Source organism: Cavia porcellus, unplaced genomic scaffold (assembly GCF_034190915.1).
Source record: "Cavia porcellus strain 051 isolate PalLab524CR breed Dunkin Hartley unplaced genomic scaffold, mCavPor4.1 scaffold_1, whole genome shotgun sequence".
Lineage (NCBI taxonomy): Eukaryota > Metazoa > Chordata > Mammalia > Rodentia > Caviidae > Cavia > Cavia porcellus.
Window position 1 is genome coordinate 29328331 of NW_026947484.1, and position 14932 is coordinate 29343262.

The 14932-nt window shown below is 33.0% G+C and overlaps 1 protein-coding gene across 10 annotated transcripts in view; it reads left to right on the forward strand.

The window, feature by feature from the left end:
* Npas3 (neuronal PAS domain protein 3) overlaps positions 1–14932 on the forward strand; it is an 815093-nt gene that overhangs the window by 13991 nt on the left and 786170 nt on the right. The gene's annotated exons all lie outside the window — the stretch shown is intronic.

Sequence of the window (14932 nt, forward strand, 5' to 3'; positions counted from 1 at the left end):
TTTTACCAGAAGGTCATCTAACAGATTTTAAAAAGACTTTGTTTCAGATCTCAGTAGTCCTGTGTTCCTTTTAATAATTACTTTCGTCTCATTGTAGCTGTGTGTTTGAAAGTGTAGGTCAATGAGGATGATTGCATTCAGAATTTCATGATCTGTGTAGTGGAACAAATTGAAAGCAAAGCCTGTATCAATCACTGTGAAGGGAGGGTTAATTGTTACCGCTTCTCAAGCCTCTGGACAGATAAACCAGTAATGAAATACTTATTGCTCTGATATGTGAATGCTAAAGGATGAAACAATGAAAACAGAAGCAGTCTTCAGAGATAACCAAAAAGGCAAAGAAAAAAAGAACAAACAAGATGAAAGTATGAAACTGTAAATTGCATTAATTCTTTTAAAGTAATACTGTTTTTAGCTTCCTACTCATCTTTTTCTGACAGGTTCGGGCAGTTTCATATATCAAATTGCTAAAGACAAATAAGAATATAAATGTAAACCATTTTTTTTTTCTGAAAAAAGAAAGTAACAACTACAAAAACAACAACAATAAAGCAGTCCTATGCTTTGTATGAATTCTATATTTTTATAAAACAATGTTTGGGTTCCCATTTAAGGTATTCTTTTTTTAAAAACTAATGATGCTAGATATATTAGATATTTTAAATACATAAATGGCTTAAGTTTCAACATATTTTTAAAGGATTGTTGTTTTTGAAGGGGTTTTGTAATTATCGGTCAATTGTAGGCCAATGTACAGAGTAAATTGTGTTAATCATAAAGAAATAGTAAAATAAGCCTCATGTGGTAAATAAATAATTTTAAACATGCTTAACCATATCTTCCATATGAACTTAACATTTGAACATCTGTTAGTTACTTATATGTTGAAATATATGCAAAAATATTTAGCCAAATTGAAGTCTTAGGCCCATGACAATCATCTCAACACAGTGGGTAGTTCTGAAAATTAATGAGAATGATAATACTGTAAAGACTGTTCCAGAGTTTGCCCAAATTCATTATCTAAGACTCTTGTTAAGAACATCTCAAAGAATTTTAACCAGGAAAATATTTTAATGGTTCAAAAGCATTTTCAAAACCCTGAATTATAAAAGTATAATGGAATTATATATGCAAGAGTTATAGTTAGCAGCGCAGATAGTGGAAGACATTAGGAGGGCATATTTTTCCACAACCTGTACTGCTCTAGAATGTGGTTTCATCCATGTAGTTCAACTTCTTGGAGTATTTTTGTTTTTGTTTTTGTTTTTACAGCAAAATATCAGGATCATTTAAAAAACTAAAATGGTTACTTCTCATTAATGTAGGGAAGCTTCTAATTATAAAGTTAGATATATTCATCGTTTAGCATTAATTTCATGCTTGATACAATTACCAGCAAGGTAGACCATTCAGAGTGAAAAGAAAGAATTTTCCCATATCTTTTATTTCTCTTCCAAATGTTAAAAAATTCGTGAGCCCTGATTCTGCTGTATTGATATGGCATTACAGGACAGACACTAATGATAGGCATAATCTTTTTTTTTTTTTTTATGACAGTGATGACATTCTTTGGCTAATATGGTCTTGTATATTTTTTAAAAATGATAGAATTGTAATACTACATAACATTGCTGAATTAGATTATTAAATTGCCAGTAAAGTACACCACGGGAGAAGTCAGTAGAAAGCCCCTGAAGTTAGGATATATCAAAGTATGTGCAACAATAGGCAAACAAAAGAAACAAACAAGAGTTCTATTACTCAGTAATAACTGCATGTATACTTAAGATAAAAGCCCATGGATAGTGAGATTCTCAGAGCAATACATTATGAATCTCAGTTGGGATGCTTAGGAACTGGTGTAGAAGTATGGACTGGCATAAACCCTGGGCAGTGGTATGAGTCTTCTGTTATGTTTATAGGAAGTTGCACGCTACACAGGTCTCTTAGCCTTTCAGTGACTTATTTTCTTCATTTGCATATTGAGTTGCCAAATACAACAATTACAAAAAAATCTGTGACTACCTGATTTGAATTATGTTGATAAAAAATAGAAAATGAGTTGAGATATATGGTAGATTTCTCAAATGGCATTAGCATTTACACATACTCCTTATTTATAAAACTACTGAATAAATTAACATTTTAAAATCAAATAGGATGCTTGTTCCACAAGATTGAGTCAATAAAATGGAAATTTAAATGGATATTTAAATTTCTTTTTTTTTCCTTAAGATATCTTTGAGTTGAAACTTGGAGACTATCCAGAGGCCAATACAATGGAAGCCACAGAGCACATTGTTATATTTTAATGTATTGTATTATCTACATGATTCAGTGTAGTAGTAAAGAAAAACACTGCAAGTGTTTAGAGATAAATACTTTTGTGGGTTAAATTAAATCAAAACAGTACACCTCTGAAAATATTTGGGCACTAGATCTATCAAAAAGGAAATTAATAAAATATCTGATAAACAGGTAGTGATTGGAATAATTAATATCTAAATTTTTTGTTTGTTTCTAAAATATTTTTAGAGGAATAAGTTTCTGTTGTGAGATATTGATTCAAACTATAACACTTATTTATTTTTTAACATGGTATTTCAAAAGATCTTTCCTCTAATTCTGCTCTATTACGTGTAAAGGAGAATTGATTTAATGTTTGTAGTGTGGACAGATTTAAAGATTTATGATTAGATAAAATTTTTTACTTTGACTAATGACTTTTTAAATACATGTATCACTTAATCACTTATTTGTTTTTTTCTTGAAATTTCCAATTAATGACCCTTAATAGGTGCTGCAAGTACATGCCTATGAAATAATTAACTTGTCTACCTAAATTCCCTTAATATGTAGATTATCTATACATATATTCTGTGAATTATATATAGGTGATAGCTTTGTGTATATTTTGGCCCCCTTCCTATGTTATGCTCTTGCCAATGATTATGGAACATTCCAGATAAAATATTTTTCCTCAGAGAAATACTCTATTCTGTAAAAGGTGATTTCCTGTTGTTCATTATGAATACACTTAGGAAAATTTTAAAACTAGTATAATGTGGACTATGCTTCTGTATCTTCCATCTCTCTCTATTCACTAAAACCCTACTTTCAAAGATAATTTTGCAGTAATAGGGGATTATCTGAGTAGGAGGATTCATAGTTAGGAGTAAAGTTTACTTTTATTTTTTGTTAGGACTATATAAGAAACACTATATTTTTAAATTAATAGAATGTGGAAGAACCTTTAATATGTCCTGGCTCACTCCCCCTCCAACATATCCCTTATCAACATAAACATTAGTCAACACCTTGACTTGTCTCATCTGGAAGCAATATGTCGTAGTCAAATTATTTTCAAAAAAAGTGTTTTAATTTTATAACATTGATTATAAAACTGGGTAAATATAATGAGTCAGGCTAAATATAAGTGTTGTATTTTCATTGTTAGCCATTTTTGTATCTAGTTAAATCTCTGTGGTAAAAGTCTACTTCCAAGTCAAGAAGTTCAAAATTGATATGTGATAACACACAATTTGAAAGTATTTTCTGCTGAAACATAATTTGCATTAAGATTCATAGGTGGTATAATATTCTCTGTAGAAGGAAATCCATGTCAAATGAGTTGAACTGAACTGCACTACACATCACAAGACCCAATCCCCTACCTCTTCTGGGGGTGTTTTCATTTACCAAGGCTTGTTCCAAGGACAGACATCTAGTTACATTTTGTTGTAATGCATTTGCCAAATACATTTGTATCTGTTGCTTATAAGACCACAAAGACCCTGACCCAATGTGGTTTCTCAGATCTTACAGCTCATCAGTGTTATGGTGGCCAGTAAATGGACTTCAGGGGTTTTGAGAATCTCCTGAAAAGGCTTATTGATACCATTATAACAGTTACTCTAGGCGGTATATTTTTCAAAAAAACTGGAATCAAGTACCACAAAGAGTGTGAGTTTTTTAATTCTACTTGCACCTTCTATGTTAGCCTGCCACAGTCTAAAGAGATGAAGGGTCAGAGATGAAGAACAGTTGGTTACTTGCAGAATTAGCAGTGACCTGTGTGTCAGCATTTAAGTCAATTCTTTGAGCCCCAGTTCCCACAGATATGAGGTGGACTAGATGCTCCCTGCGTACACACTAGTTGAATACCAGAAGAGTCTGAAGCTCTGGGAAGCTGAATCTTTTATTGGACAATAAATATGTCTGTCTTTTTTTAAGGAGGAAGACAGTATCTCCATACCTTAAGGCTCTTTTCCACCCATACCACCTCTAATTGAGAGTTCGTAGCAAAGAATTACTATTTTGCTTGAAAGATGTTCAGAAATTTGAGAGACTTGAATTGTCATATCTTTTGAGAGACTGAACTACTATTATGGAGATTATTTTAGAGGGATAAGAACACATAGTGGTGAAGTATTCTCATTGTTTAGAGCTTCTTTGAAGTTAATGAAATGTGAAGTTGACTGTTGGGCAGGAAATGATAAAGGTATCACATATGTAATCTTTCCCAGATTGCTTAAGCATGAATCGTATGGTGCAGAACATCATGCTGACATAGGTTTAGCTGATTCAACAATAGGTGAGTTTTCATGGGGTTAAGATATTCATGTTCTCATGACATGTTTTACCTTAGTAGGCATTTCTAAGGTTTTGTAAGCACATTGTCTTCCTGGTTTGCTTTGTTCAGAAACTAACTTGTTGAAAGTTCATTTTGTGTCTTTGCAGTTTATCAGTTAAATTTCTCTATAATTTAAAGGGTAAACTCTGTAGTGTTACTACATTGTAGAGGAGGTAATAGCTAGTAGAGATTTAAAATTAGGCTTAAACCTCTGTCTTTGTTGATGAAGTGAGGATCCTTTTACTGCACTGACTTTCTTTCTTTCTTTTCTTTCTTTTTTTTTTTTTTTTTTTGGTCTTTTTCCTTTTTATCGGTACTGGCGATCAAATTCACGACTGCCTGCTTGCAAGGCAGGCGTTTATGCCGCTGTGCTAAATCCCCAGCCCCTTGCACTGACTTTCTTACAGTTATTTTTTCTTTATTCTTTGAGAGTGTTTGCATTTTCCCACATTGCAGTACTTTTCTGCATCATACTGTGTTTCTGTTCCTTACATACTATCTTTCATAGTCTCCCACGTACTTGAAGGAGTTGAGTCTTTTTACACTCTAAAATTGTACTACATTTGACTAACTTTTTTTTAATCTTCTGAGTTCATAGTATCTGTATTATAGTTAACAATTGCAATTGTAACATAAATTGTTTAATTGAAAGTTTGAAAATTATACCTGGTATGTTAAGGTACTATATTAACAGATGGTTATTAAGAGGTTAGGATTTTGTTTATTAGCAATTTATAATCTGTAGTTCTATTTCCTGCATACATTTTATTGCCTATTCATTTGTGATGGGCATACATTTTCTGAATCATGGTGGCATGTGTACTCTTTTGGTTGTAATATGTTCCTACCTGTTGCATAACATTGCAATTTTATATAGACCATAATTTGTTTATGTAGTTTACTTAAAAGGCTTAGTTAAAATAACTTGCCCCTTTTGCTGAACTCAGAACCTATTATACAATTACTCATCCCCTCCAATGAGTGTTCAATGATTTGATGTTCTACTTTTCTCCTTTCCGGTCTTCTAACCCAATTTTTTTTTTACCTCAAAGATATAATGATATGTGTATGTTAACATAATGCAAATTTATTACCTAAGCATAGTCTAGTAAGTAATCAGACCACTCAGACCCAAATATTCTCTTGGGCACACTGCAGTCTTACACTGCAGTAGGAATGCCAGCATAAATGCCAGCCAAGTGTTTGGAGATCATGTGAAGATAAAACTGTAAGGTGCTATGAAGAGGTGAAGTTACAATGTGGAAGTTTTCTGCTAAGTGATAAATCACAGTTCACCACTAAAATCTGTTGTTAAAGTCTATGTGTGTACAACTGGTATAGAGGACCATTAGCATAAATGATGAACGATTAAGAAATAAATTATAATGACTTAGTTTTCTATGTAAGGTATGATCTCCTTGGAAGGGAACACATTGTTGTCCATTTGGCATGTCCACTTGTGAAATATATTCCTGGAACAGATAGTGAATGAAGGAATAAAGTGTTTCCAGTTTGGATTTTGCTTGTTTTATACTTATATTTCAGCCAAGGAATTGTCTATATCTGTCAAAAAAATTGTAGTCACCCTTGATATAACCCATGATCTCATATCTATGATAGAAATGAATATAGAACAATAACATTTTGTAATTATGAATCTTTTACCAATGTTAAATAATTCCTAGTATATTCCAGGTTTCAAAGCTGAAATATTTAAATCGTCTGTTGTAGATTACACTTTGTAACTCTACAGAGAATAGTTTGAGATTCAAGCTGCTGAGGGAGAGGTCAAGAAAATCAGTTAGAACCAAATATATCATTGGTAGTTTTTGGCTTTATCCTCTTTAAATGATACCTCCAAATAGATGAATTCTGGAACAATGAAGTACTATATTTCCAATTAGGATCATATTAAATTCATTTTATAGTCAATTATAATTCCATAAAAATTGAGTTCCATTAATTTTATATTTCACAAAATTGTACCTATAATAATTTAAGTTGATTAGACCAAAATTGAAAAATTCAATCATGTAAAATAGAACAGGTTGCAGAAAGAGCTGACATTTTTCTAGAGATTACCTCGCTGGTGGCACAGTTCAGCTGTCACATGGCCTGGTGTACATAGTACCTATTACAAAAATCTCAGCACCGAAAATCTTGTAAAGGTACAGTGGATAACTGTGATTAATTTAGTTCTTCACTGTGATTGAGTAATAGTGATGCATACTGTTACTTTAATATAAATCAGTACCAGGCTATTTATACATTTGTTTGAATTTAATAGGTAAAAAAATGAAATAATGAATAACTCCAGGGAAAGTGAGGGTCAGTACTTCAAATACACTTATTCCTTTCTCTTTTTACCGTAGACATTGCTTAGTTCTCTAGAATTTATAACCTGTAGACACTGATTTTTTTCTATGTATTAGCTTTTTTCAGACATATACATATCTCAAATAATTTTTGGAACAAAATTTAGCTACCAACTTCATAAGTACAGGCAGGGAAACAGCTTTCTGGATCCAAAATTGTAACCAGTGTATTGATGTGAATACATCTGTTTGAACAAATTCACGATATGTGCTGCCTTTATACATTCATACCGTGCAAGTATAAATGGTTCTGCCCTGTACACAGTTAGAAATTCTGCATAGGGTTGATAATGACAACTGGATCTAATGCACAAAAGCTTTTTATTCTTCCAGGTAAAGCACTGAGTTTCAGAAACAAATGTGACAGTGGCTGACTATTTGCTGAGGTGCCTTAGCATGAAGGTGGTTTTACTTTTTCTAGTCCACTCTGACTTTCCAACTCTAGTCTTTGTATCCATAGCTTATGTGGGAAGGTTTCTATCTTCCTGAAAAAATAACCATCTCTGTAGTGTGTCCTTTCTTCTGGAAAACTTATGTAAGTATTTATATTTTCCAGTTTTCATGTTAATATTTTAATAATTACCATTTAAAAATTATGTTTAAGATACAATGATAAGCCCTTTATCACATTGTCTCAGACTTTGTGTCAGGCACAATGATAAACTCTTTACCACATTGTCTTAGTCTTTCTACCTATTTGAATTAAATTTATAACTCATCTTTGGTTCTCTGTCTCTGTCTCTGTGTATCTTTTTTTAAAATTTTTTTTTAATCGGTACCAGGGATCGAACTCACGACCACCCGCTTACAAGGCAGGCACTTAAGCCACTGAGCTAAATCCCCAGCCCCCTATCTTTTAGTACCAGAGATCGAACTCACATGACCTCACACTTGACAATCAGGTACTTGTGCCACTGAGCTAAACCCCTGGCCCTTGAAATCTTTAGATATTGCTTATTGTAAGTGTTTGTTTTCTATTTCAGATCTTTCTATTTGCTTATTCCTTTAGAAACTTTAGATGTTGGAAAAGGATTTGTTTTATTTAACTGTTTCACTCTCTTACCCTATGACTGACTTCTGTCTCTCAGTTTTGGGACTATGTACCTTTTAATTCTGAATTTGGTGGTACAATTACAGTAAGCATCATAAGCTTACAGATATTCTCATTTTCTCAGAGTTTCATAGGTTAGGACATTTTGTAACATAAATGTTGATACTATAGTATTTGAGTCATTACAGTTAAATTCATATCCTCCACTCCTTTTACTAAAAAAAATCTAGCTTAGTGCTTACCACTTTTCTTTGCTATACTGCTTATCTCAGGTTCTGTCAGTATTTACTTAAATATATTTCATCAATTCCCTTTAAAATTGAGCCATTTTAAGTGTCATCTAAATATTTTTTTCTCTTTTTATAAGACGCCTGTGATCCATGTTCTCTACCTTGGTTTTTTCCTTGTTTTATAGATTCATTACAGTAACAGCTCCCTTCTCCTAAATAAACTGAATGCTTCAAGAAATGTGAAAGCCCTCTTCCTTGACCCATGATCCCACATTGTTTTCAGTCTTTTCTTAGTTACATTTAGCTTCCTTGTTTATGTATCTCCGTATGAAGTCACTTATTACTGAAAGATACTTCCAGTCTTTTCTAGCATATTCGCTTGGCACTATTTGATCAACACTGTAGATCATCCCTTTCTTTTGAGACACACTGTTCCCTTAACTTCTGTACTACCGTATTTTCCTAATATTCCTCTCAATTGTTTGTTTTCTGTGGTTCTGCTCTTCCCATTCTGTACGACTTCCAGGATCGTCACAGTTATTTCCTGGCTTCCTAAAGAGGAATACAGTTGGTGACAACACTGCAGTTGCTTATTGACAACCAGTATCTCTCTCCTGTATCTAAATCGGTATACATAACTGTGTACTGCTCCTTGCTCTCCATAGGGGTTCAACTGAATGATACCAGACTCCAAACTGAGTAGTACAGCACTTGACACACAGTATATATTCAATGAATTATATGTCATTAAGTAAGTAGATAAGTAAATAAATACATGGGCAGTGAAATATGCTCATGCCAAAGTGTTGATGGTAATACTGTTACCTTGCTCTGCCAAACTATAACATATTTAACTCTTGTCTGGCTTGACCACTAATGTTTGTGCTATCTTTTTAATCTTACTTTAAACCTCCCAATTTCTTTATTTTGACTAATTCTTGTATGCTCTTATTTCTGCCTCAAATTCTTGTGTCTAAATTTTACTTTTTCTTTTAAGACTCAGAAACCACAAAATCTTTAATTCCAGATTTAGTCTGACTTTTGCTAGGGGATGCCTAGTATGTGTGTGTGTGTGTGTGTGTGTGTGTGTGTGTTTCAGTATGCATATGTGTGTGTGTATATATGATGGCGAGCATTTTGTCGAAAGTTAAAGAAATATTCCAAAGATAAGTAAGTTCTTTTTGTGTAGTAATAATGAAGTTAGACACTTGAAATAGGCTAACCCTTAGAAAACTACGTTTGCATTTACATGGGTAAATAGTCTATGTACTTTGATTCTATTGTCATTTGGCTATTTTTCAGCTTCATTCATGAAACTTTGTGCTGTTTATATGAACTGTGTTTTAAGGTGTTGGTGGACACATGCTTAGTCACGATGGTTATAGTTAAACGAGAGTACTCTTCCTGTGAGCACCATGAATTTTCAGGTAATGCTTGGTTTTGAAGTACTGGAAATGTTTTATTTCCTCAACAGTAGTATCACTACTTTGTGTCCAGATTGCTTAGTATTGAGGGGAAACCCTTATTTGCAGAACTTATCAAATAGAACAGAAGTGCAGGTATAACACCTGTATTAAGAAGTGCAGTTAAAATACCTATATTCTTTCCAGTTACAGTGAAATGCTAACGGATATCGGTACATTACATAAGCCAGCTTAAAATTTGGTAGGTATTATATAAGGGGCAAATCAACAATGAGGTTTTATACATTTCCATTTCCATTTCTTTAGTGTGTAGTTGTTCAGTTAAGTATAATCTGTAGTTCTTCCTCTCTTTCCAAATATGAATCAGGGAGTTTGAGAACGAGTGGTAAATATATTGGTTTTAAAATAGTATTCAGACATCTAGAAGGGCTTTATAAGGAGGATCATCCATGGTTTCGTCTTTTACTTTTGTGAGTTTTTATTTTTGTGTATGTGTTTATATAGTCTTTTCATTGGCTTAAATATTTTTTACATGTTCATTTTAGTCATCACCAAACTCAGTGTGTTTGGGAGAGATACAGGAAAGACAGTATTACAGTAGCCATGGGGAAGCCATATTCCATATTTTTATACCCTTAAATATTTGTTGTAGAAAAGTAAAAATAAAATCAGGCTGCAATATAAAAATAATTAGTTCAAACACAAACATGAACTAAACAGACATCTTTCTTTGCAGAAGGAAATTATTTGAGAGAACATCTCAGATTATGAAGAACATTATCACAATGGAAAGTTAAATTATAGACTCTTTAAACATAAATTTAGTTTTTATTTAGAAATATTAAAGTAGACTTTCTTATTACTCTATAGCCAAATATAATTATTTTCAGTTTTTAAGCATTATTTTGATCTCCATGGATGGAAACAACTTCTTCATGAGTTTTACTTATTTTTATATGGAACTTATGTGTTTAAAATGGAATTAAAAAAAAAGTAAAAACCTTTTGTAAACCTACTATTGATCACTTAAGAACTAGCTGGAGATGAAAACATAATAATACAGCTTCATTTAATCATCAGAACCCTGACAGCAGTGTTTTGTTTGTGTTTATTTTGTTTCCCCAGCATATGTGTTTAAACATGCTCACCAACCTCTGGAAGTACTTAAATAAATGTTTGTGCTCCTTAATTCCCCATATAAATGGTAATTTCATGGCAGTTCTTGAAATAAACATTTTTAAACTTGAAACTATTTTGTGACTATTCCTATTACAGAAACAAATATTTAAAACTCAATGTAAAATTTGAACCCAATTTGAAACTTAATAACTGTTTTCTAAAAAACATGTGAATTTGCATCTGATTGTAGTGCTGCCATCTCAAATTGGTTCTGCTTTCTTTTACACTTGGTCTACTTAACATGTGACAAATTGCTATATATCTGCAATGGAGCATGTCTCTTGCTCATAGGTAGTGTGAGTATCCCGTGATGTCCTTCAGAGCCACACCCTCCCCTTCTCCCAGGGTCATCATCATCACCATCATCATGAATTCAAAATGCAGCGAACACTTTCTGTCTCAGGCACTGTGGTGGGAGCTTTATATACATTGTCCCTTTTGAGAACCCTCAGTAGCCTTCTGAAGTAGACATCGTAACTCTGTTTAACCAGTGATGAATTAAGTCTTTTTAAGAGATTAGGAGCTCTGCTAATCAGCCAGATATTGCTTAAATTATTTTTAGAAAGCTATATTTTAGTAATAAATAAAAGTTAAAGTGGCTTAGAAGTTCAAATAGAGACTAGCATATGACATGCTGTTAATTAAATGTAACTTAAGTTAAAATTCTTCTACGCAAATAATTAAACACAAACACTCTTCTGGTAATTTTGGAGTTCAAAAGAGAAGTTTTAAAAAATTGAAATAACGAGTATTTTTACTACAGTGGTGTGTTGTTTGTTGATGTTAGAAATTGCGTCTCTATTTGAGTTTTGAGCTTTACGTATTAGAGGGAAGAAGAGAACAGCAGAGCAGCAAGGTGGAGTTTCCTGTGGTTCATGGAGAAGAATATATGAATATTAAAAGATGAGTTGGTTGATTAATACTGGCGTTAATTGAAAACCATAATAATGAGATTTTAAAATTATTTATCAAAATGAACTTTGAAACTTTATTACTCATTTATTGCCAACTGAAAATTATAATGTAGCATAAAGATACTACAAAGATACTACAAGGCAAACCACTTACCAAACCAGTAAAAACTAGTTAAAAATGTTGTGATAATAAAAAAGTATGCATAAAATGTCTCTGTTTTAAATGCCAGCATTTATAAGACGTAGGTTACAACGTATGATATGTAAGAAAATGCTGAAGTTTGGGAATTGTACCATAATTTTAAAGGCATATTTCTCTCTAATTCTGGATCCCTTCATCTCTTTCTCTTCTAAAAGCTGTTTATTGTTTAAATGTGTACTATCCAGTGGTTTTTGTCATAATGGTAATAGTTGACAATCCTAAAGAAAGTGTAGAAAGAATTTAATGGTAAAGTATACTTTCTGAGCCTAAAGAAGTTGCTTTAAAAATGTAAGCAGTTGAGAATGCAAATAAATAATGGCAAAAGAGGTCTGTTCTGTAATAGCTCCATATTAACTATTTTCAGATTTTAAATGCAGAGTAACATTTGATAAGGGGAGCTTTGCCAAATGGAAACAAGATAGCAGATAAGGACATTAAATTGAAATAATGAGCTACTAAAGAAGATAATGGGTCAGGCTGTTCCAGGTCAATTCATGGGGGAAAAAGATGATAGAAAGTTGGAACTGAATTCTTAACTTTTTAAGACATTCTTTTACTTCACAGTGCTGGCTGTGAGGGGAATGGCTGGAGTATGCATGACTTGAACAGTTAAGACAAGGAGGGTAAGAGGCGGCCTGTGTCCATGATTACTGATCTGGGTTCCACAGCTTCTAGACATGCCACTCTCATCTTCTATAGGAAGAATAATGTAGGAGACAAAGCAATCATGAGTGCCATGACTGGCTTGGAAGCCAGGCAGAGTTAGACTCTCCATTTTAATGTTTAAATTAATTTTACATTTGAAGTTAATATTCGGTATTCAACTAGAACCTAGTAGATAATTCAACTAGAACCTAGTAGATAATTTCTGGGAAAGACTGTATAATGTTCTCTGCAAGTATCAAGTAATGGGATAATTTCATAGCAGAGTAACCATGACACTTAGAATTTAGGACTTTTGTTGTTATTTTTTAAAAAAGTAAAAATAGGTGGGGGAGAAGCTGAAGTTTGGGAAGTTGAGACATCATGAATTAATAGAAGATTCAGGTGTTTTTTTGTTCTGTTCTTTCATGGTACAACTTAAAAATAATATTTAAGAAATAATTATTTTGTCCTTACTGAAGTACAAATTCCCAAGCAATAATACTTATAAGTAATATTTAAAAGTATTGATCTGAATATGGATGAAATAACTGGTAATATTCTAAACAATACTGTTTTCTGGGAAATTTTCTGTAGCACTTCATTCATCTTTTTACTGGGCTGAAAAATGATGAATATTCATTGATTTAAGTATTCACTAAATGTTAGATGCTGTGAATGTTATGAAAGAATGTTATGTGTGTCTTTTTTTCTCACTCAGTCCTGTGTGGTAGGGTCATTTTAGCCACTTTATAAATGAGAATGCTGAGGTATAGAGAGGTTAAATAAACTGGCACAGGTCTCATAGCAAGCAAACTTTATAGGTAGGGTTCCAACTTAGGTGTCCTAGACTGCAGATCACAGGTTCCTATGTGATACACCTAATGTACTGATTACATTCTTATTTTTTTTATTTAAGTTTTTGGCTAAGGTAGGGTGTCTCTCTGTGGCTCAAGGCTGACTTCAAACTCCCAGGCTCAAGTAGTCTTCCTGCCTTACCTTCTGAGTAGCCAGGATTATAGGTATTCCTCCTCTCCCTTTTTTTGACCATTCTTTTATGTTTAAAATATTTTTGATTGTTACATATATACATATACAATGTTGTAAAATAAAGAATAAACTATCTCAGTGAAGACATTTAAAATTTCATGTGAATAGTAGAAATTCTGAAGATTTAAAGGACCTATCTGTTGTAAATTGGGTAGTATATTTATTCTGCCAGGGAGACTTTGCATATTTTTAAAGATGTAATTAGACAAACATAAAGAAATGGCATTTTTGGAAGCATACCAACCCAGACTATTTTTAAAAAATTATCATGCCTGCTATAAAAGCTAAATGAATATAAAATGTTTTGATTTGAACTATTGGTATTAAAATTCTGAAGGTGATCTAGGCTGGTGTCTTGTACAGCATACATATTTAACCATATAATATTGATTAATTTATCAGTTTTATTCTGTCATATAATTATGGATTACATATTTCCTAAATCTAGTGGTAGAGCTTAATAATGGTACATTTCCACAGTTTAGACTGTTACTTTTCATACCTGATATGCTTGTGCATCACTAGTATTATTAAAAGCTGGCACAGGTTCCGAGGGGAAGGAATCTTGGAGTGCCTCTTGGGTGGCTGTAGCACAAGGTCTCTTGAGAACAGAGTCAGATATTGAGCCTGAGGATCCCCTCGTGAGGCTCAGCACGTGGGCTGGGTTCCTTGTGGCAGCTACCTGTTAGTTCCAGTTGCCTACCTCTTGGGCCTCTCCATAGGCTCCCTGGGTGTTCTCAGAATGATAGTTGACTCATGTTAGAGTGAGAGATTGGAGTTGAGGAGATAGTGGGGGACTTCAGATGGAAGCTGTAGCCTTTAAATGCCATACCATGTTCTGTTGGTCAAAGACTAGCCTGGTCCACTGTGGGTGGGGAGAACATAAGGTACCAGGAAGGGGGGATTATTGGGAACCATTCAGGAGTCTGATTACCACTGGTATTTCCTTAGGAAAATATTATATCAATAATGTCTCAAAATTTTTATGTAGAAGTATTGCTCATTTCACAAAAGCTGTAATTTTTCAAAAAACCAAATTGCCCTATGCATGGATGGTACTTGGTCATTTGTTTGAATTGAATTTGTAGGTTTAGAAAGAATTTGCTATATTAGAATGAAAAAAGTTTTTATGAAGTTAGAACTGTAGGTACTGGATTCAAATAACCATTGTGTTCTTTTTTGAATCAACAGTTTCTTATATTTAAAATAAGATTGATATCAGCTTTGTG